The following is a 22,618-nucleotide window of genomic DNA, read 5'->3' as shown; positions in this document are numbered from 1 at the left end:
AACAACACTTATTCTCTATGTGAATACTAAGATGAGTCTTGGAAAATAAACATATAAAAATTAGCATTTTTGGTCAAAAGTACAGATGGGAAAGATTTATTTTGTTCTTAAAGCTGGATTCCAGGGACACTTACGATAATAGTTTCCCCAAATCATTTCCTCAATCTGTGCTTCACACAGACTTTTACTTTTGACTTCCTAATAGAGGACTTTACTGCTGCTTCTTTTCAAAAAACATTTTATAACCCAAAGGATTTTGCTGTCAGAAATTAACCCTGAGAGCTAGATGAAATCCTTTCTTTTTAAATTTAATCTGGCTATTTTACTAATACTGCTCACAACATCCTAAATAACCTCTTTTCCCTGCTGACATTTACACATTTTAAATATTTGAGAGTGTGTTTTGCAATCACTTTTTCACTGTAGTTATATAAATCATTTAATCTTTTCATTATTCTGGTCTCTCTGTGCTTGATAAAAAATTAAATTGAATAAATACATAAATACTCTGAATAATTCTAAATATACTTTATCCATATTATTTACAGCTTACTCCTTTGCCTTTGGTTTTCTTCCGTATAATACTATAAACCTTACCTGGAATGCAAACTGCTTTCAATGCACTTTAAACATTTAACTCACCTTGACATCTCTAAGATTTTTGCCACAAGTACTTTCAATTATCTTATATAATTTTCAACCTAAAGCAACTGGATTCAAAAGTTAGATAAAGCTCCAAAAATTATATCATTAATTTAGGTAATGCTGAAATAATTGATAACAAAACTGTCTTATACCGGAGATGTGACTCCCCAAAACAGCTTGTTTTTATAGGCTCCTGTAATAATGAAAAACTCTGAAGATATGAAATTAAACGAGAAAATGTATGAGCCTCATTAATTATTTTCTGTAGACAATAAAAAGTTTCTCCTAACCATTTGTGGAAAGAGGTTTTTTTACTCACTATACTAATATTCCATATACATGTGAAGTAAAATAAACAAGGGATCGTGATTTTAAATATGTGTCTTTCTTTTTATTTTACAGTTTCTCAAATTCACTCATTCCTGTTGCTTGAGCTCTGTCTCTGGGTAACTAGTTTGTGGATAGTTCAAGGATATTAAAATTCTGAGCTGTGTGTGACAGACTGATAATGACTCCTTCCAAGTCATTTGACTAGAAGAGAGAAGTCACATGTTTTTGGTTATCACAGGAATAATAATATAAAAATCTTAAATGGAGAACAATCATGAAGCAGCATGTTTATGGGAACACTGCAACAAATACTCACTGTGATTATTGATGCATCTGCTTAGATTCAAATTAGTTATAATAGAACCAGTAAAATGAGAGTAGAAACAAGTACTGTACTAGAGTGAAGGGGTATTTCAATTACCAAAGTAATGAACACTGAAAGAGATGCCATATTATTTACTGCATTTTCATTTCCTAACACCACTCATCTTAAATTCACAGACTAAATAATATGCATTAAGATAATTTTTGAGAACCAATACTGAAATCATAATTTAAACTGGTAATGGAACACAAATCAGGATTTTTAGATTTTGGCTTTTCCAGCTTCATCAACTGACCTGGAGGAGTAGATCCTAACTTTACATCTGGATAACATGGTGATTTATAAGTGACCTTAAGATGAGAAAACGAAGGCTTATAATATGCAACCCCCAAACTTCTAAATCAATCTCATAAGTAATTTTCATTTTTACCTACCTTCTTAGCCCTGTGTTTGCCTACTGGCAATAAGATGCTTCTAGTCCAGTATTTTTCACATTATTTTATGTAGACTGCATTCAGTTATATTTCTCAAAATGGTAAGCTATCTCATGGTTACAAAATTTACATTTATAATGTCATGGTATGTTCAACAAATATATATCCCATGATCTGATCTTTAGATGTTCAATCCAGTCCTTGTTGGAAGGTGCATCTTAAGCATAGGGTAACACAAAAACCTGTAAGTATTGGGTTTGGAATTAATACTGTAAACATATATATAAAAAAAAATTAATTACCTCAGGATGACTTTCAATTTCTTTTTTTATAGAAGGTGTTGGCTAAATGATGTGTGACAACTTTATCCCAGTAAAAAGACAGTAAGAGATACAATTTGGGAAATGTTATAATACTGGTGATGCAACTACACCTTACAATCAAACATTTTGAGCATTAATCACCTGAGTGAGACTGTGAGTCTCCTGAGGACCAAATCTCACTCGCCCACGGAGTGATTCAATCATCCTCACCACCACAAATTAATTTTCTTTGCTGACTTATAAAATACATTATTTAATAAAAAGGCTTTTTAATTAGCCAGGACTTCAACCACTTTATTGAAACTGGTGATAATGAAATTATGAAAGGCAATACCCAATTTTTCTAGCTTTAGATGTTGTACTCTATTCTTTCTAACTATCCAAAACATCAGAGATGCCTCTGTGCTCTCCTTAGAACAGACATGGGAAGATCACCTTGATTTCCAAATCTTTTCCTTAATTCTGAAATGACTGAGGACTAATCAGGATTTTTGTCACAGTAATTTTATTGAAAGTGTGAAAAAATATCCCTCACAGCCTCCTCAACTAACACGACTGCTTTGGCAAAAGCCTCAGAGTGGACATATTTATACTAGCAAAGAACGCCTCTTGTTGGGATAGTTTATCTTATTCATGGAAGCAGTGGGAGTTCTGTCCTCACAAAACCTCTCTTGCTAACATAAGGCACATTTTCTCAAGAATGTTTTACTGATGTGAATATATCAGCAAATATGTCTTAGTGTAAGTCTACTAGCAATTAATACTATAGCAACTAATACTATATTAATACTAAAAGCCTTAATGCTTTTACTGGATAAATTAATATTGACTTATATAATAATTATGATTAATGATGGGAAAATTTTACCTCATATTCATAGTTTTAATACCATTCCTGAAATTTCCAAAGGTACTGTATGTATCCCAGAATTGTCTTGAGATTCAGTATTTTTTATCTTGTCTTTTTTAGAAGATGATTTTTCTAATATTGCAAGTTTCACTAGACCTTTTAGAAACTTTCTAGGTTGTGTCTATATGTCTTCCTTTCTGTTTTTTTGTGACTGCCTTATTTGTCTTTCATCCTAGTGATGTCATTTTAGCTTAAAAACATTACATTGCTTGGGGGGAAAATAGAAGTATGTTTTCCTAGTAAGGTAATTTTGATTTACCTGGTATCTAAATGGATACCCTTGTATATCAGAAGACAAAGTGATCAGATGCAGTTCCCTTTTCACATGTGTTTCAAATCTCATTTTATTGCTGTGCTTCATGATCAATATCATCTCAGCCTCATGGATACTGAGATTATGTCTATTTTTCTGAATTTACTGCTTAGTTCAATGCAATTGCAATCCTTGCTTTCCAATTATAGGTGAAAAATACTCAGTTTCAGTTATTTACTCAGAGTCCATGTGGGACCGTTCAGGAATGTCTCTGTTGTATAAAAATACATCTGAAACACAGATCTTCAAAAAAAACTCGTAGGTTTTCTAGAGGAAAAAGTATCATTAAAAAAAGTATCATATGCCACAAAAGGACCAGAAGAGATAAAAAATGCAGAGTCTAGAAATTACAAAAAAATATAACTGCAAGATATATAAATATCTGTCTTATTAGAAACTATGATCAATGTCAATGATGTCAATAATAAATGTCTTGATGAACACTGGAATATTTGGTGAAGATGATGATGATGAGCATTGGATTTGATTGCATTTATTAATAATTATTATTTCCATGAAAGCAAAAACATTAACTGTTGAGAAATAAATTCTTTGGTAATTTAAGTTGCTTATGGTTCTTCACAAGGCACCACTGAAACTCTTTACCCCAAGTAATGCTGGGGAAGCTTAAAAGTTGGAAATAGGTACTGGGCACCAGCAAACATCATCCCAGAGGAACTAAAAAAAAAAGATGAGAAAGCTCCTTCAAGATCAACTTCTATTTGCTGCCATGCAAAGAAGAACAATACCATATCTAGGAAATATCCACAAGTCAGTGAAGGCAGTCAGGAAAAAGAATGCATTAGTGAAGGATATAATTCTAGCTAAGAGAGAAAGGACATATGCTGTGCTTGATCTGACTTGCAAATACAATGTATCAGGGGAAAATTTCTGGCATAAAACAAAATTATTAATAAGTAATGATAGCTGGTACCCAAGCCCCACTAGAGGAACAAGGAGGTCCTAATGGAGAGTGTGAAGCTTCCAGGCTGCCTCTAAGGGCAGGGAGTTTTTCCTCAGCTTTTTTGAAGGGAATGACTGGAAGTCTTGCTGCAAGACCCCATTCCTCTGAGCAGCAGGTCTGGGTGAAGAGGCTACAGGGACCAGAGCACCATTAACTTGATTTCTGGGACCAGAGAACAATTAACTTGATTTTCCTCTGCACCACATAACATGAGGCTCTTCTAAACCAATTCTAGCAAACTAAAGCACAGATGTTTTCTGTGTATTTTTTTCTCTGACAAAAAAATATTACTTTTTGCTGTGATAAGAATTGTCCAGATTTCACTTTTTTACCCCTTATATTAAATACTTCCAGTCATTCTGCATAAAATTGTGGTACCTCAAGTTTTAATTTCCTACAGGCTAACACCTTAAATATACTAAAGTATATTTAATTTTAATACCACCTCACTCCCTCTAATTTAATCTGTAAATACTCATTTCTATCAGACTTTCCACTTTCAGCTTAATTCCTCTTCTTTCCTGTGATGCTCTGTGATGATGTCCCAGGTTACACATGCCAAATCCATCCAAGTGCTATTAAAGAGAGTGTTAAACTAGTGAAGCTGGTGGAGAAACAACAGTGAACACTGACTGAAGGAGCCTTCAAATTCTGGATCCAAGGTGTAAGCTATCAATGTGTCACTTAACTGAAGTGACACATTGATAGCTTACACCTTGGATCCAGAATTTGAAGCATTTCAGTGCCAAAAAACAAGTGAGAAAAAAATAACATGAAAGAATAGTATCAGACTATATGCAATGGTGCTAGGAACATTTAGTATTTAGAAATAGTTTACTTAGACTGGACTAATTACAAGTCAGAATGCAGTGTGGGAAAATACGATCATTACCTCTTTTAGGAGGGTCAAACCCAGAAAGAAGAAAAAAATGATTTTGAAAGTCCCTGGTGGATGCAAATAGGAACAGTGGAGTAAACCTGTGCACGATAAAATGTCCAGCCAAGTACCAGGAAGCATTTTCTCCCCATTAGGATGTCAGATCACAGAGCTGTCTCCCAAGGGAGGTGCTGCAAGGAGCTTCACTGTATGAGTCATTTAAAATTAGACTGAAACAAAGCACCTGCATATACCTCAGGCAACATAGCTTCTTTGGCAGGCAGACAACCTCAATGACCTGACAAGACTTAACCAGCTCTCCTTTCTGTCATTCCATTTAATTTTAGTCTGCTCATATTAAGCAAAATGAGAAAAAATAGCATTCTGTGTAGCACTTATGTATTCGTTTCCTCAAGTGACTCATTGCAAATGAAAAATACATAGATTGTGATAAATATTCAGACATCTGATAGGTAAATCTAATGACTAGCTCTGGTTTGTGTTATTATTTAGGAAGTTATTTTAAAACATTCCCCCTCTCCCCCCTACCGAAATGACAAATTTTCCTCGCCAGAAGGTGAGCCAGCCAGGGGTAATCAAATACATAGACAAGATTTAGTTATACCTGGGATGATTATGTTTAGAGCCTTTATTTTTGGACTCCTACTGCTGGAAATATCTACCTTTTCAGACACTTCTTAAGAATGCCAAAGCAAAAATGATAGCAGAGGAATGGAAGACAGTACTGATAAGAAAACATTCATGTCTGAGAAGCAAGACATTCCAAATCTGCTCCCTTGAGTTTTTCAGCAAGTGTTTCAGAGGACTGAATACCTCATTTGCTATTTTTCTTTTCCCAGTTCCAGCCGCCATAGGTTAACAGAGAAGGAGAAGATTTAGCCTTCAGCTTTGGGGGAATTAACAGGAAAAATAAAACAGAGAAAAAAATGATTAATTGATTCTTAATTCTGAAGTTCTGATATTGAAATTCACCTCACTCTCCTCTTTAATGTTATTTACAGTTATTTTCCATTCTTGACAAGGAATTAACGTATCTGTAGTTATACACTGCAGAGTGTGTGGGAGAAAGCAGAATGGCAAAGAAAAGTTCAGTGTTCTCAAAACAGGGATAACAGGTAGCTTCCACTGCAAAAATCCAGTACCTGACCTCCTGGACTGGCAGTGAGGATATTAAAGTTATATATCAAATTTTATGCTTGAAGTAAAGCAAATAAAATATCAATATTAAGGAAACATGGAAAAATATCCAAGTATAAGGTGGCGAATTATTCTGATCTCAAAACTATACAGGGATTTAAAACACACTTTGAAGTAGGAAAATGGGAACCTGATCTCTCTTCAGTTTGAGTTTTACCAACCCTTGCACAGGAAGTGACTAAACCAACATGGGTTCATTCAGCTTAGCAGAACGAGAATGATGTGGACCACAAAGATTCTACCAAGGGGTGATGTACAAGTAAAATGAAAAATTAACTAGTACTTAAACATAATTATTGATGCCATTTCACACATTGTAGTCTGTCCTGTTTAGCCCCTAGAAACTATTATGGAAAAGTGCAATACTTACAGGTCATGTTTAACATCTTCCAATCTTACATGGGAATTATGCTGGTTACCAGTCACACTCAAGGACATATCAAAAATGAAAAGACCATTGATTAGTAAGGAATCATGTAAAGGAAATCCAGTACTGACATAAAAGTGAAGGATGTTGGCTTGTAAGGAACAAAATCCAGAAATTAATTTTCTATGTAGATGAGAAGTGATGTTCTAGAGCAATATTTTCATATGAAATTAGAATAAGATATTCTATGATTGTGAGATAGAGCTTGATAAATTTACAACAGCAGAAGTGTGGAATCCCTTCTTAGGAAGAACAGAATGAAGCAGAATGAGGGAGGAGGTTCTTGTATCCAAAGCATGGGAGTAGAAGCACACTGTGTGTGTCAGGGATGGCCAAACTGAGAGCTTTAAACTGGTAGTTACAGGAGAGCTGGAGATTCCTCAAAAAGTAAATGAGCAAGCTGAGGATGGAACAGGCAAGGTAAGAACCAGGGGAGATGGGAAGAGAAGTCACACAGAAATCAACAAAACCAATGATGAAGTGGAATCACTTTAAGCATAGGTTCATAAAGAGGAAGGTGCCCATGAAACAGTCCTGAGACTGTTCTGGTGAATGAACATGTCTGGGTGCCTCTCTGAAATGCTTGACAATAATGGATATGGCATGGGCAAACCAACAGGAGGAATCAGAAATCCACATGCAGTTACAGTCATTGACCTAACAGAGACATGATGCAATAGCAACTAAATTTCTGTATTGGCTGGATACAGACTCTTTTGGAAAGAAAGGCTGGGAAGGCAAGGTGACTATTTTGTGAGACTGCAGCTGGAATGCCTGGAGCTCCACCTGGGGATAATATTCTGGTGCATTGGTTTTTTTTCCCCAGTTTTGCTGAACTTCATGAGTTTATTCTCAGCTTGATTCTCCAGCCTGTTCAGGTCCATTTGAATGGTAACCCAACTGTGTCTGTATCAGCCATCAGTTTTGTGTCATCTACAAACTTGCAGAGAGTACACTGTCCCATTTTATGCATCATTAATGATGTTTGAGGAAGAGCATTGCCCCCAGGATCAATCCCTGGCATTACACCACCAGTGTCTTACCTCCAACCTGACTTTGTACCATCCATCTCAACCCCCTGGACCTGGCTGTTCAGCCAGTTTTCAATCCATCATACTGCTCTCTTGCACATATTTTGCCAGCTTTTCCATGAGAGTTTTGCTGGAAACAGTGTCAAAAGTCTTGTTAAAGCCCAGGTAGGAAACATTTTCTGCTCCCTCTTCATTCACAAAGGTGGTCACTAGATGACCTGAAGAGGTGCCTTCCATCCTAAGCAATTCTGTGAGTCTGTGATATTGAGGGTGACCATTTGTGAGAGCCAGACAAGAAGAGCAGACAGACTGTGGCAATCTGTGTGTCAGATCTCAGCCACCGTAGCGCCAAAGTGGTTGGCACTGAGCAATATCAGATTTACTGATATGACTAAAGCTGGAACCTGACCCCCACCTGCCAGGCTTCTTTTGCAATCCTGGCAAATGTCAGAACTGACTTCCTCTGAATTGATGCTCATCAGGACTATTGATGGAAATGGTAGCTCATCTCTGCAGCTGTACCTAACAGATTGAAACACTGATGTGTTTTCTTGTCCTGTGTTTGATCATCAGCCCTTGAACACAGTCCCTGTTCTGCTAAGGGCCTCTTCTGGGATCTTAAACAGGTCTTCAGCTGTATAGGAGTGTTCACCTCATGTACTTAACTCCTTCAGCAAGCGCCCTGCAATTTAGTGCACCCAAAGTTAAGCACTGAAATTCTCAATACATAAAATGAAGAGAATTGAATGCCTCTAGGGGATGATTAGGAGCACTAAAGTTTTAAGTTGCATAAATACATAAAAAAACCTCTCAGTCACATGCAATTTTTCCTGGTGAATTCCTGACTCATTCATACAATGCAAATGTACAGAATGAAATGAAAGAAGGATATTCAATATTTATTTTTATCTGAACGCTGTGTGTCTTCATAACGTGTATCATCCAAACTTTTGTGGTTGATAAAGGAGAGGTGCTGTGAAGAATTATTTTCAATACCTAATCAAAAAATAAAAAGAAGGCATAGCTGGTTTGTTTTACCTTCTTCCTCCTTGATGACTTATTTGGAATGTCATTTCTGAAACTAAATGCTATCTCACAAACCAATGTATTTCTAAGCATCTTTGAAATGAGGAATGGAAAGAATGAGATAAAGCAGCAAAGGAAAGTAATTATTTTGTAAATTGCAGGTCAGCTGCATGAAGACTACTATGAAATATATCACTATGCTTTGGCCAACCCTTTTTTTACAAATAAAAATTATGCTTATAAGTTGAAAAGTTATGGCAGTGCTGAAAACAGTGCCTGTCATTCAAGCAGCAAAACAACCCCCTTCCCTCCTCTCCCCCTCTCTGCCCTAGTTTTTTTTACACACTAACAGCATTTTGATGGGACAATGCATTTCTATGGGGAAAAATCCTGTCTCAAAAATTTACTGTCTATGTGGTGCATGTTTTTTCCCAAATTTTGCTTATCAAATTGGATTGCCACACTCCAAAAAAGGGTTTCTTAAATTCATATTAGCTATTTCACCATTTGAAGACGCATCCAAAAATCAGGCTCTGTATAAGCCATGTACCATTACAATAAACACTCTGAACACACTATATACATACAATGAGGAGAAATGATGAAATTTTCAAAAGTCAGAATGATTTTCCTTAGGAAAAGACATCGTCTTTTAATCTCTTGCTTGGAATGATTTTTTTTTTTCCCTCCATGTGACTTTCACTGACAAAAGCAGTAGTAACCAAAGGTGAAAAATAGTTTAGGATGCAGGAAATTACTCATAACAGATAAAACTAAAAAAGCATACAGAATTTAGGTAAAGACTGCTCAAAGTCCAGAAGGTCACAGATGCAGGCTCTGCTCCAGTTGATTCAACCTAAGCCCCAACATAGAAGATAATACCAAATTTTCACCTCACAGCCTCTAAAAATATTTTTCTCTTGCATGCATTAAAGGTGAGGCAAGAGGGTTATTGTGTCACGGTCAGTTCAGCCTTCTCACAAAGCACCTTCTGCTGACTGTGCTCCTGTTATTGGTTTCTACTCACCCTTCCAGTACAACCCCAGTAGGAAAAGGCAAGAGCACCACCCCTCCTTTGGGTGGCAAACCAAACTTTTTGCTTTGCCCTAATCAACCAAGCATACTTGCCTTTGTCTCAAGGTTATTCCTTTAGGTAGAACAATCCACTCTAGCACTGATGGTAACCCCTTACTGTGGGGGTTGCAGTAAGTGAGGTACTAAAGGCTGGGAGCTGGTACTGCAAAGGCACTGCCAGGTGAGATTATGAAGGGAAATTGTTAAAAAGGGCTATAGGGGCAGCTCCTTCATTTCTATCACTTCTTTCCTTTCTCTTTCCAGCTAATTTCTGCCACTGAGCATATAATCATGGACATCTTCATACCATCTGTCTTCTTTCTTATTTTTTACAGCTGAGTCAGTCAGAGTTTTAATTTCAATTTTCATCAATCAAGAGATTTTTATCCTGTCTCAGACAGAGAAGTAGAGGTGTTCCAAAGATAATAACAGTTTCAGTAGGCTGTAGATTTTATTTCTATTTCTTTTAGCTGTGGATTCTTTATGCTCAGCAGTATCCAAATATAGCTGGGAACAATTGACAACAAAAGGTGTGCTAGTGATAACCAACACAAGTACCTGCAACCAAAATCTCCACAGGGAGGTGAGACAGAATTTGTCTCAAAGGACTCTCAATTATGAAGTTACAACAGCCAGCGGCTTTTGGTTAAGTCTAACTCGTAAAGAAAATTTATGTCTGACATATCCCAAGTGCCAGCTTGTTGAGGAGGACGCTCTTTCCTTTGTCACACTCAGTCTATCCATAAAAAATGAAGTACTCCTCAAAACAGTGATAGTGCAGGATCTGCTCCAGAGCCTGTACCCTCTGTCACAGAGCCTTAACAGGCCTGGCACCTACTGGGCAAGGGAAGAGGAAAGACTTGCACATTCCTCCTTTGTCTCTGTGCAAAAGCCTTTCAAAGCCTAGAAATCATAGAAGACTGTTAATGGGCTACTTTGTGACAGCATGCAGCCTATCCTACCTACTGTAGCAGAAAAAAGGAAACCAACTTGCTTTGGATAACTCTGAACCACATAGAATATAATTCTCATCAACAAAATGTGTTAAAAATGATGACAATAATATTGTTTATGCCAGAATCTATGCTTTAAGGTTTTTCAGCTGTGAATTAACTTTCCTAGTGAAGCTTTAAGAGATTAAATCATTCATCTACTCTCATTTTAACAAGTGGTTATTAAACGAATATAACATATTTCTTATTAAATTGAGCAAGAAAGCAGCTGTGAGCTACACCAGTTCCAGATCTTCCCAGTGGTGGGATCTTCCAGCTCCTCAGAGTGGGAGAACACTGCACTTTGAGCTGCAAGAGCTGCTCAATCCTCACTGTATTTACTTACCTTTTAAACACTTCGCCGCTTTTGATTAATTTACCAGCAGCCTTTTATTTATCACAGCACCCATCTCTATCCCACTTGCATAACTCCTTACTCAATTCAGCATTTGCTTTATCTTTTCTATTCTTGTTAGCTCCTGCTCTCACAAAATCTCTTTGTATCTCCTGCTGTTCCTGATGTGCCCTCAGGAAGAATTATTTATAGTCACACTATGATGTCACCAACTTCAGGCAGATGAAGTTGGAAAGGACTTGCAGAGATCATTTTGTCCAACCCCATTGCTTAAGGAGGGTCACTCAGAACAGGGTGCCCACGGCCAGATGACTTTTGAATATCTCCAAAGATAGAGACTCCACAACTTCCTTGGGCAACCTGTGCCAGCACTTGGACACTTTCACAGCAAAAAGTGTTTTTATGATATTCAGATGTAATGTGTTTCTGTTTGTGCCTATTCCCTCTTCAGCACTTTTATTTACCTCTTTCTCATTTCTTTCATCTCTAATGTTCCAATGTACAGCTGTGACAGCAGTCAAAGCTCTGGCCCAGGGATATCCACTGCTGGGCATTCAGCTGTTTTCCCTACTGACTGATTTCATCTACTGTCCTTCATATATAAATATATGTTTGTATATATATTCATAAATTAACAAAATAAAGGGCTTTCTCTACTTTTTCTTTGCCTCTTCAGTACCTAGACAATGGTTCACAGTCTATGCTTGGGGTTCTCTAACACCACATAAACACAAATAGCAACAATTCTTTAATCTAAAGCTCCTAAAACCTTATTAGAAAAGAGCATTCATATGCACAAAACATGAAGGAAGAACAACATATCATTTCCCCACAAACAACTTCAATGTCTGTGGATGACCCCACAAATGTGTCTACCCATGCACAGTAAAAGTATTTGATTCCCAGTCACCAATTTGAAAGCTCAGTATTCTTATCAAACACATCGTTATGCAATTCAGAAGGCCTTAAAAGTTTTTTTTTGAATTGTAGATTTTTTTCTGCCATAGTCCTGAATTCATTGATAGAGTATGTAACATAATTTGGTGGTGAACTTAGATCAAAGCAAGATTTTTGTTTTTGCATTCCTCTGATCTTCAGCAGTTTTGAGGATCCTCTAAACTACTTCAAATATCAACCTGCCATGGCTATCTTGTATCCTGTCTCTTCCTGGTGATGGCTGAAGCAGATTAGACTTAAAACTCTTAACTGAGTCTGGAAACACAAATCTCTGAAGAGCCACTCATTTTGCAGACTGAGGCACCTCTCCTGTACTTTCAGTGCTGGTGAACTTTCCTTAAGCAGCAGTAGTTTTCTACTGCATCAGTAGTATCTTTTAATCTTATTCTATATTCTTGGCTATTTTTTTTCTCTATGCACAAAATAAAATAACTCTAAATGTAGGTCATCACCTGTGCTTTAATTTTCTAGCAACATTTTTGACCTTGATTTCTGATTGCTTCTCCACTTTTTATTTGGAAATACAAGGGGAAGCTTCCATTGGCCAAAACCCCCTGTAGTTCTATTTCTGTTTTAATTTACACAGGGTAAAACATAGAGACATTATTTTTTGAGAAATGTATAAAGCAAATATACAGATTTCCCTACACTTGAAAGGTTTTGTTCATTTGTTTTTAATATCTTCAGGGTTTTTTGTTTTGTTTTGTTTTTAATCAGAAACTCCTTGCTTTGAAACACAAGCATTTCTTTTAGTGATTGTGGTTTTTTGGTCTTTTATCTTGCTTTAATTAGCTCACTTGGGAAGCAATGTAACTCTATTGCAGAAAAAGCTGTATCAGTAGCTGAATCCTTCTTTTCAATTAACCATACAAATCCAGGCCTTCTTCCCACACTCATACTGAATTATTTTGCACTTGGCACAACCTACTTCTCTCAAAGTCCTTCATTATTTTAAGGTCATCCTGACAGGATGCTTCCTGTCTTATTTTCTGCCAGCAGGCAGAAAGATGCACACTTTTTTTCACCTGTCTGGAGTCCACCATAGCAACCATGGCCTGGGTTGCATGCAGGACTGCAAAGTCTCACAATACATACCATGCTATTGAAACAGAGTAATCAAAGTGAGATTTTAAAAAACCCCACAGAATTCCTTACAAGGCCATAAAATGGATTTTTTTTGTGTCTTGCTGAAAAGAAATTTCTACTGAAAGAATAGAAATACATGAACTGCAATCCTTGCTAGTATAGAGAAGCCTTATACTGATTTTATAGAACATTGTGCAAACAAGGGAATATTTCAAGGATCAGTTCTGCTCCCAGAAAATTCCTCACTACAGATGTGTCAGGAAGGCAGAAGCATGGACAGGCGAACAAGGAGAAATAGAGATTTTTTTCCAGGATACACAGGGCAGAATTAGGAAGGCCAAAGAAAACATGGAGTTTAGATTTCTGAAGCACATCAACAGCCACAAGAGAGGTTTCTACAGCCACAGCAGCAACTAAGGAAGACTGGGGAGAACGTGGGACAGTGTGACCAAGGGATGGAGAGTGTAGGAAAGGACAACCAATGGCTGGGAAGTGTGAAGGACTCAATATCTTAATTGCCTGGTCAAGTCTGCTGCTTGCTCCCAGGACATTCAGGTCTTTGCTTAGGACAAAAGGATGGCAGAGACAGGCACTACCATGGTACAGAAGGATCAGATTAGGTACTAATTAGGTCAGCTAATGTGCAAGATATGTGTGAGTTCATAGGACTGGATAGGATGCATCTGAAAATGCCAGGAAACTGGCTTGTGGCTGCTCTAGGACCATTCTCTATCATGTTTGAAAAGTTGTGGTCAGGTGAGCAAAGACTAAAGACACTTATTAGTCTTCAAAAAAGGCAAGAAGGATTTAGGGAACATACTCAGAAAAAGTAATAAGCTTTTGATTCATAGAAAGATGTTAATAGAAAAGTATTGTGGAAGTTTCAGTCTACCTTGAGTTTAGAAAATATAATGGCTTCAATATTTTTGGAAAATTCTGAGATTGGGAGAAACAGAAAGGGGATTTTCTCCATTTGTTTTCAAAAGAACCTCCCCAACACCTTTTGGACTGCAGTTTATGGCATTTAGCAAAATACTATTTCATACAGGAAGGTGATATGAAGCTTACTATTGAGGAATATAAAATATGAATGTGTAGTATCTGAGAGGACATAAAATCTAGAGCAGCTTCACAAAAATATAACAACCTGACCAATATGTGTAAACTGGATATAACAAATATTGTGTCTTTCCAGTAATGTACTGAAAAATGGAGATCTCTGTAACTGAGCAATGTAGATAAACATTTCTGCAGAGCATATCATAATGATTTGAAATTTAAATGTTAACTTATTTTACATCTTTTGTAATACCTACAGGTTCATGTGTCTTACCAAGTCAGTTTGATGTTTTTTTTCTAACACTGTTAGCACTTAAACTAAATCTACACAATATGTACTGCAGGCAAAGTTTGCTTAGAAACATAACTGAAATGCAAACAAGAACTGGTTGTGACCTGTTTTATAAAAAAACCCCACAATCGAAACCTAATGTGTCACACAGACAGCATTAATACATACTATACTGAAGCATACAATACAGCCTTTAATTAATCCTTCTACTAGTGCAGGAATATTTTTGCTAATAACTACTTTAAAATTTCTAAGAGATGAAACTTGTATCTACACCTCTGGAGGTTATTTTAGCCTTTAAATCACATCAGTATGAGAATTTTTTTTCTCAATATTAAATTGAAATGTTCATCTTTTCCAGTTTCATCACATTAGCCCTGGTTACTTATTTGCCCAACTTTGAATTATTTTTATTCATCCATTGGGTTCACACTTTTTAAATTCTCTGAGCTTCTCAGTCATTACTCAACAAAGTCCTATCTGATGAGTTCTCTAAATTTATTCCTTACAACTTGTCTGGTAATTTGCATTACTTTTTCCTGGACACTTCAGTTTGTTAATACTTTTCTGGTAGTAACTGCACAGAATTCTAAAGATTAGGGCTGAGGTCTAGGGCTGAGCTGATACTCAACCCAGCTTGGGAAAAGTCATGAAGGCAAAATTTCTTTCTAGATTTCCCTGCAACTGAGATCCTCTTGGTGCTGATCTAGGTTTGATACAAAATAAAGTACATTGACAGCTGTTTCAGTGATCAGTCAGGGTTTCAGGAGCACTCAGACCCATATAATTTGTGCTCTGTTGTACCTGGTCCTGCTCGACATTCTGGGAACACACATGAGCAAAGTGTGTTGTCTGGTTGGTGAGCATACATCCTTTTGATTTTCTTGGGAAAATCACCAGCCAATAACAACAGAAGCAACTCTGAGCTGAGAATAAGTTTCTGCTTGTAGCAGTCACAGAATCTCAACAAATCCCAAATCAGATGAACTGAATTTGCATGCAGCCTCTGTTGAACCACACAGCCCCAGCCAGCAGAACTATGGGTTCTACCAAACCCCACGTGACGGTGGCTTAGTCTGGGACCTTGTGCCTGACACATGTGATTGAAAGGAGCACTGGACATTGACTCAGGAGGAGCAGCAGCCAGCACCCTGGTCTACACAGAAAGTGCCCTGGCCTCCTAAAACCCTCCACCTTGGCAGCACAGCTGTCAGCCAGGGAGCTCAGTTGAGATGCTGACTGCACCACAGCTCAGTCAAGTGCATCACTCTCACAGCCTCACAGACAGATCAAGTGTATCCATGGCTATTTGCTGGGCAGGGGATGGAGCTGACAGATGCTCCTGGAGACAGAGATAATTCCAATGACTGATGGTTTTCTTTCAGTTGAACCCCGTTAGAAGCCGTGGGGAAGCCACAGAGTGATCTCTTGGATTTCTCTGGAAGTACAGGATGAAGGAACCATCAGATCTTTGGATAAGAACGTTGTGTCTTTAAAGACTGGATGGCTCCACTCTCCCAATTTCATGCATAAACCCATAGTCCTTAAGCTTAAGCTTTTGTTTCCTGGATGCCTGTGGGAGTGGGCTTGACCTATACTGACACATGTGGCCCCCAGGTGACATTTTTTAATTATATATTATGCTGCACATCTGGATGTTATCTTTTTTTATCGGTTGCATTCTTGCAGTAGATCAAAACTGACCATATCTTAAATTTTTATGAAATAACAGTATTTGCCTACTGGCATGATCTGCAGCCTCAGGTATCTGTAAACTTCCCAGCAGTGCCACCAGTGCTGTGGAGGATGATGACCTGACGTGGACCCACACAGGACAGGACCTTATAACCATAAAGTTTGTTGCTAACCACACACCAGGAATAACAATTATCAAAATAATGAGCATTTATGCAGCTTCAGAACAGACACAAAGTATACATTCTGCAACACTACTCCCACCTTTCAGGGTTTAAAAAGGCACTGTAGAAATTATGAAAGTCACCCTTTACAATGCAATAGTGTAATGTTTAAAATCAACTGTTTTTCAAAGAAGAAATAGTATGTATTCAATTTGACTCTTTCCTTATCACTTCCCTGGGAAAACTACAAAATAATTGAATAAAGCTTTTAAAAAAAGAAGTAAATGTGATGTTTTATGACTTAAAATGCATTAAAAATATAGCCAGGATTCCTCATTTCATGTTAGAAATAAAACATGTTAATATGTTTCCTGCCATTACAATTTTGAGCTTCTGACCATTTATGTTCTTTGAATTTCATATTTATTGAGGAAATCCAACTCCTGCCTCTCCCCCAAGAGTAAGAGAGGAAACACAACAAAAACCCATAAAATCTTACTAATAAAGAACAGGTGCAAGAGCCCAATCAGATCAAGAAGTCACTGACTGTATCAAAGATTTCTTCTCCTATTTGTTGACCTAAATGTCACAATACCCACAGTTACACTCTCTGAATATGGGGCTGAAATGTTGACATCACATTAATATGAGATCTACCTCTCATGAAAGAGGTGAGAGGCACTTTCAACAGGAATATGATTTTTACTATCAAGTATCTCTTTTCACTTTTCTGTGCCCTTGGAAACACCTTCTGCTGTTAACAGACATGGCTTTTGAAGGACTACTATTTTTATCCCTATGCATCTATCCTCATGAATCCTTTGTTTTCAATTTTAAATCAGAATATTTCATTAACTACTGTACTTAGGTCTGAGGAGGGTAGCATTTTATTATCTTTATGTTGATTAATTTCCTTTGTATCCATCTGCTGTGGAGTGCTCAGGATGTCCTGCACACAAGGGAATACTGCATACAGTAAGTGGGTGGAATTTTTGAATACCTTACAATTTTTTTGAGGAAGAATGGAATCAAAATTACTGGAATCATACACCAGCTCTTTATAAAACATTTTCACCACAAAGCAGTAATTAAAATCTCCATTGCCTACACGGAACAGTCCTTAACTCATTTTTAAAATTTACAGATATTAAAATGAAATGTTAATCGAAAGTGCATTAGTTGAACAGAAGGGTTTTGATAATTTAGGCTAAATTTGGCTTGAAGAAATGAAATCCTATGTAAAACTTAAGGTGTTCTTAAGGAGACAGTATGGGGTCTGTCTCCAGGTGAATGGAATCAGAGCACCTCCCAGTGCTGCTTATGTGCCAGACTGGGAGAGTCACAGGCAAGACACCGGCTGTGACCCACATTCCCTTCCCCAGCAGAGCTCATTATAATGCTGACCCCTCAAAACTGTGCCTGCAACAACTGGAAATTTTGTCCTTGAACAATCAAATAATACAAAACACTAAGGTTTCACCCATGGGATGTATCCAACCTGTTTTTTAAAGAATGAATAATTGCAGATTTGTGGAATTTTAGGGAAATCCCATCTAACTCTTACTCTTCTGCCAAATAATACTCCATCAGTGAAAAAAAACAGGGGTGAAATTCTGTTTTCCTTTAAGCCAACTGGAAATTTACCATGGAATTCAGTGGGGCTAAAGGAAGTACATGATCATGTAAGTGGTTAAATAACTTCAGCGTTCTTGGAATTTTCCCCAGTGAATGACTTTGAGACAATTCCAAACAATCAAACAAATAATAAAATTTTGACAAAATTAATGGCACAGTAACTAAAATCATTGTGTTTCATGGAATAAATTCAAGGACTATTATATTAAAAGCAAATAAGATATCTTTTACAAAACAACTATTATGGAGATTTTCTGAAGAAAACAAAAATTTGACAGAAAAAAAATTCTACCTAGCGCATTATTGGTAAGTGTACTGGTCAAATTAGTTTATATTCTTATTTTTACCACATCTAACAGTTATGAACAGGCTTTTTCATGTTTTCACTCGTTATAGACCTCTACATTGCTAAAATACCTCTTGCTTTAATGCATTTTAAATACATTTTTATCCTTATGGGTTGCCAACTATCATGTTTCTTTTCCTTACAGTATTTATACACTGAACATCTTTTTATTTCTGATACTGCCACTACATACGTCACTTTTAAGAGACAATTCTACCCACAGAATGCATTGCACTTAAACTCTTACATTTTTAACACTTCACAATGATGTCTTGATATAACCTTCGATCATGTGCCTTAACATATCTGGGTTTTGGAAATACTGAAGCTGTTACATTTCTGCTAATAAGTGTTGACTCATATACAATATACATATGCAATATACACTTCAAGTACATTTTAATTCTACTGATATGCTGCACTGGCTATGAATTTTGCTGATCTAATAAGGAGATTTGATATCATTGATATCAACGTTTGATATCAGTGATCCATGAGGTCTCCATGCAAGTTTTGACGTGTTGGGGAGATGACAGTGTGCTGAGCCAAACCTCCTACCAGAGAAGTTGTAAAAGACTGTACACATACACAGACACACAATTTGTCTGTTCATCACAGATTTTGCTATTCTGCATATTATAGATTGACACATTGTGTCAATTCAAGGACCATCTTTGATCTTCATCCCAGAAACAAGGAAAAGAATGTGGGAATGTGGAAAATTACTTTGCTGGGGCACATCTTCCTGTGTTACATGACTCTGCATGGCAATAGCTTTCATTCCGCACAGGAACACCTCCCGCTCTGGTTATAAAACCACAGTTATGTCATCTAAGTAAGTGTGCTGGATAATAAAGTTATCATTTTGAACCAATTCAGAATTCCTTTAATCACTACAGTAAATTGAAATTCTACTAAAAAGCAAACAAAGTGAAACCTTTAGGATTTGGTTGTGCTATTATACAAAGACCTTGAAATAAGTATTTGATGTGCTTCAGGCAAACATCCCCTGCCTCAAATAGCAACGTGCTAGTGTATAATACGTTTTAACTTGACATAAATGTGCATAATAAAATTTGTAATTTTATTGCAAATTCAAAACTCAATGGCAATGTCAGTGAAGTTAACACGACTTTGACTGTTAACCTGAGTGAGAGTGGAACTGCCTCTTGTATTCCTCTTCTTGTTCTGCACTGAATAGCATTACTTAGATTGACAGGAAACTTAGCCACAGGTAAGCTCAAAAACACAGCAACTGTTTATGTAACATTATGTATGCTTAGAATAATTATATCTATAAAGACAGCTTTAATACCAGCAATTGCTCAAAAAGACATAAGTAGAAAAGGTCAAAATAATAATCCATTTAGTCCTACTGAAATTAAATATTTTCACATTTGCAAAACTGCTAAAAGAAGAGATTTGTAGAGTTTTTATCATGAACATACTGTTGCTTTTCTACAGCACTTTGGAATGCGACAGTCATTCACAGTTGCCACAAAAGCAGTAGACAAAGGCAGGTGTATCCAAAGCCTAAAGTAAGTAAGGAGGTCACAGAGTACCCTATTTTTAATTCTAAAGAATTTATAACTTAAAAATCTATTTTAAAACTAAGAAAGAAAAAAAAAAAGAAAGAAAAGAAAAAAAGTGTGCTTCAAAGAAAAAAAAGAACTATACAACTCTACCTTTCTGAGAATATATCTTGCTTTCAGTTTTAGATTATATGCTGTCCAGGTTGTAATAACAACTATAATTTACTGCAATAGAACAAAACATTACTGATGGTTCTTACTGGTTTTGTCATTACTATGAGAAAATATCCCCCTCCCAACAATACCAGGTACTACAATGAACAATACAAACATTCAGTGTCAGGTAAGTCTGCACTTGACCTCCTTCTCCTCTGGTTTACCTGGATGTTCCTGATTCTCTTTGGAATTCACACACTAGAAGGTAAATTGACTGAAACAAATCTCCTAGTCAAAAACTGATGAAAAACAGCACACATAGTCTGAATTTTTCTCTCAGCTGAATGAGAAATCCCTTCTTTAAAATGTTTTTCTGGTAGAGATGAACTGGTTCACAGTGGTTGTACTTAGATAATCAGCATAGACTGACTCAGCTACACTACATAGAAACTTAGCTAAATACAGAATGTTTTTCTTAAAACAAAAAAAAAAAAGAAAGAATAAAGAAATCTTCAAACCAATCTATTAACACTGAGAACTATTAAAAAGAAGCTTGATTTGTTTCATAAACCTAATAACCAGTGTTGATAAGGAGCATAAAATTCATCTCCCAGAGTATGTATGCTCAAATAAGTTGCTTGATCTATGCAAGAATTCAAAAATCATCTCCTCAGGAGGGAAACTGAAAATTTCTTTGCTCTGGTTAGTGTAATTTTAACCAGTAAACTTAATCATTGAAGTCCTAATGTGGTCAGGAAAACTTGTGACAGGATGTTTAGCAAAATTCTTCCCCAGAGAAGTCTCTTCAGTCAAGAATTAACCATGAAATTGGAGGTGGAACTTTGTATGGTCATGTTCAAAGGACTTTGTATGGGAACAGGAGAAACAGCATCTGTAAAATATTTACATTTTCTCATGGGTTACCTATATTTTGCCATAAGGCATAGGCAGATAATACCTGTTTTTTTGTCAGAATGTGCATCTGGTAATCACAAAACCAAGGACTCAAAGACAGGATTTAGGCAGAATTGGTATGCTGAGTATAGTTAATTGTAAGTTTAGTTTCTAATTTCTTTTCTTCAGTGAACTTGTCACCTGTGATAAGCAAATGACATGACAGACATTGCACTGTCATGACTTTGGACCTCTCTTCAGCTGGGTCCTCAGCTGGTTTGAGGAGTTATGCAGACTTCCTCAACCAATATTTCACCTTGCTGTCCACTCAGCTCTGGTAACTGGTATTAAAAGACACATCTCAGTATCCCTAGAGGGACAGAAGAGCACTGTGAATTAATTTACTGTAGCAGTTCAATCTCTACAAACTTGCTGCAAACTAATGAAATTACATGGTCAAGCAATGACAGACTTGTGCTCCATTTAAGCTCCTCTAATGTTACTTTCAAACACCTAAGGTAACAAAAAGACACTTCAAGAAAGGCTTGTTATTAAATTAACCTTTGATAAAAGTAAAATTCTGGTGTTGTATTAACATTTAGGTAACTTGTACCATTACGTGTCAGACAGTGGTTGAAAAAAGTAGAAACCTGAAAGATGACATACTTTCCTTTATTTGACCTTCTTTGATGGAAATCTTTGTTACAAGTTCTGTATTGATATAACTCTTAATGAAAATTTATTTACTGGACAATGGGTACTTTGTGCTGATTAGGTGGGAAAGAATTACCTTCTTTGCTGCTATTTATAACACAGCTAATGATTTTTTTGGGGTGAACAGCTCCTTATTTATCTTCAGATGCTTTTCTTGGCAGGGACAAAGTCAGGACAAAAATGTCTTCATTGTCTTTTTTTGCTACAAGTTGAAAATATGGGGTTGATTTTCATAAAATGGCTCTACTCACCTAGGTATTCCCGTATATATAGGTCATATTTTTCCTATAAAGGGTGTTCCCTCTAATTCTGAATATTGCAGTAAAAAAACCACTATCCATTACCCAGTTGTTTAAAATACTAGTGTATTTGCAAGAAACATCTGGTTTAAAATAGTGTTTCTTTATTCTGGTTTTAGTAATATACCCTGCTATGTAACTGCCCACCTCTTTACACCAGTTTCACTTTCAGGATAGCTGTGTTTTGGAAAAGGTTTAAAATCAGATGAATCATCAGTTCTCCTGGGAAGCAGTCATGCAGTAAGCTGCTGGCTCTTTGCCCCACAGACAGGCATTCCTAATACAGCCATTAGGACAGCCCCCATCCCACTGCCATTTTACAAAATTAATGAGTTCAATAACTTTACAAATCCCATAAAACAGACATGACGTAGCAAATTCTTGCTCCGTTACTTAAGTCATGAGGTTTCAGCTTCTGATATAGATGGATAATTGCAGGTTCCCACGTGCAAAGGAAAAGTGTCAGCCTTACACCTGACTTCTGTTACAGAATGCGTTTGTCCTAGGTTAGAAAATCAGCTGTTTGCAGAAATTCTGTGGAAATG

At 36.7% G+C, this 22,618-nt stretch overlaps 1 protein-coding gene across 12 annotated transcripts in view; it reads right to left on the bottom strand.

Moving 5' to 3' along the window:
• Window positions 1-22,618, bottom strand: part of MAGI2 (membrane associated guanylate kinase, WW and PDZ domain containing 2) — a 702,680-nt gene that overhangs the window by 266,439 nt on the left and 413,623 nt on the right. The gene's annotated exons all lie outside the window — the stretch shown is intronic.

This window comes from Parus major, chromosome 1A (genome assembly GCF_001522545.3).
Source record: "Parus major isolate Abel chromosome 1A, Parus_major1.1, whole genome shotgun sequence".
NCBI classification, from domain to species: Eukaryota; Metazoa; Chordata; class Aves; order Passeriformes; family Paridae; genus Parus; species Parus major.
Note: the sequence above shows the minus strand (reverse complement) of the source record. Positions and strands in the feature narration are given on the sequence as shown.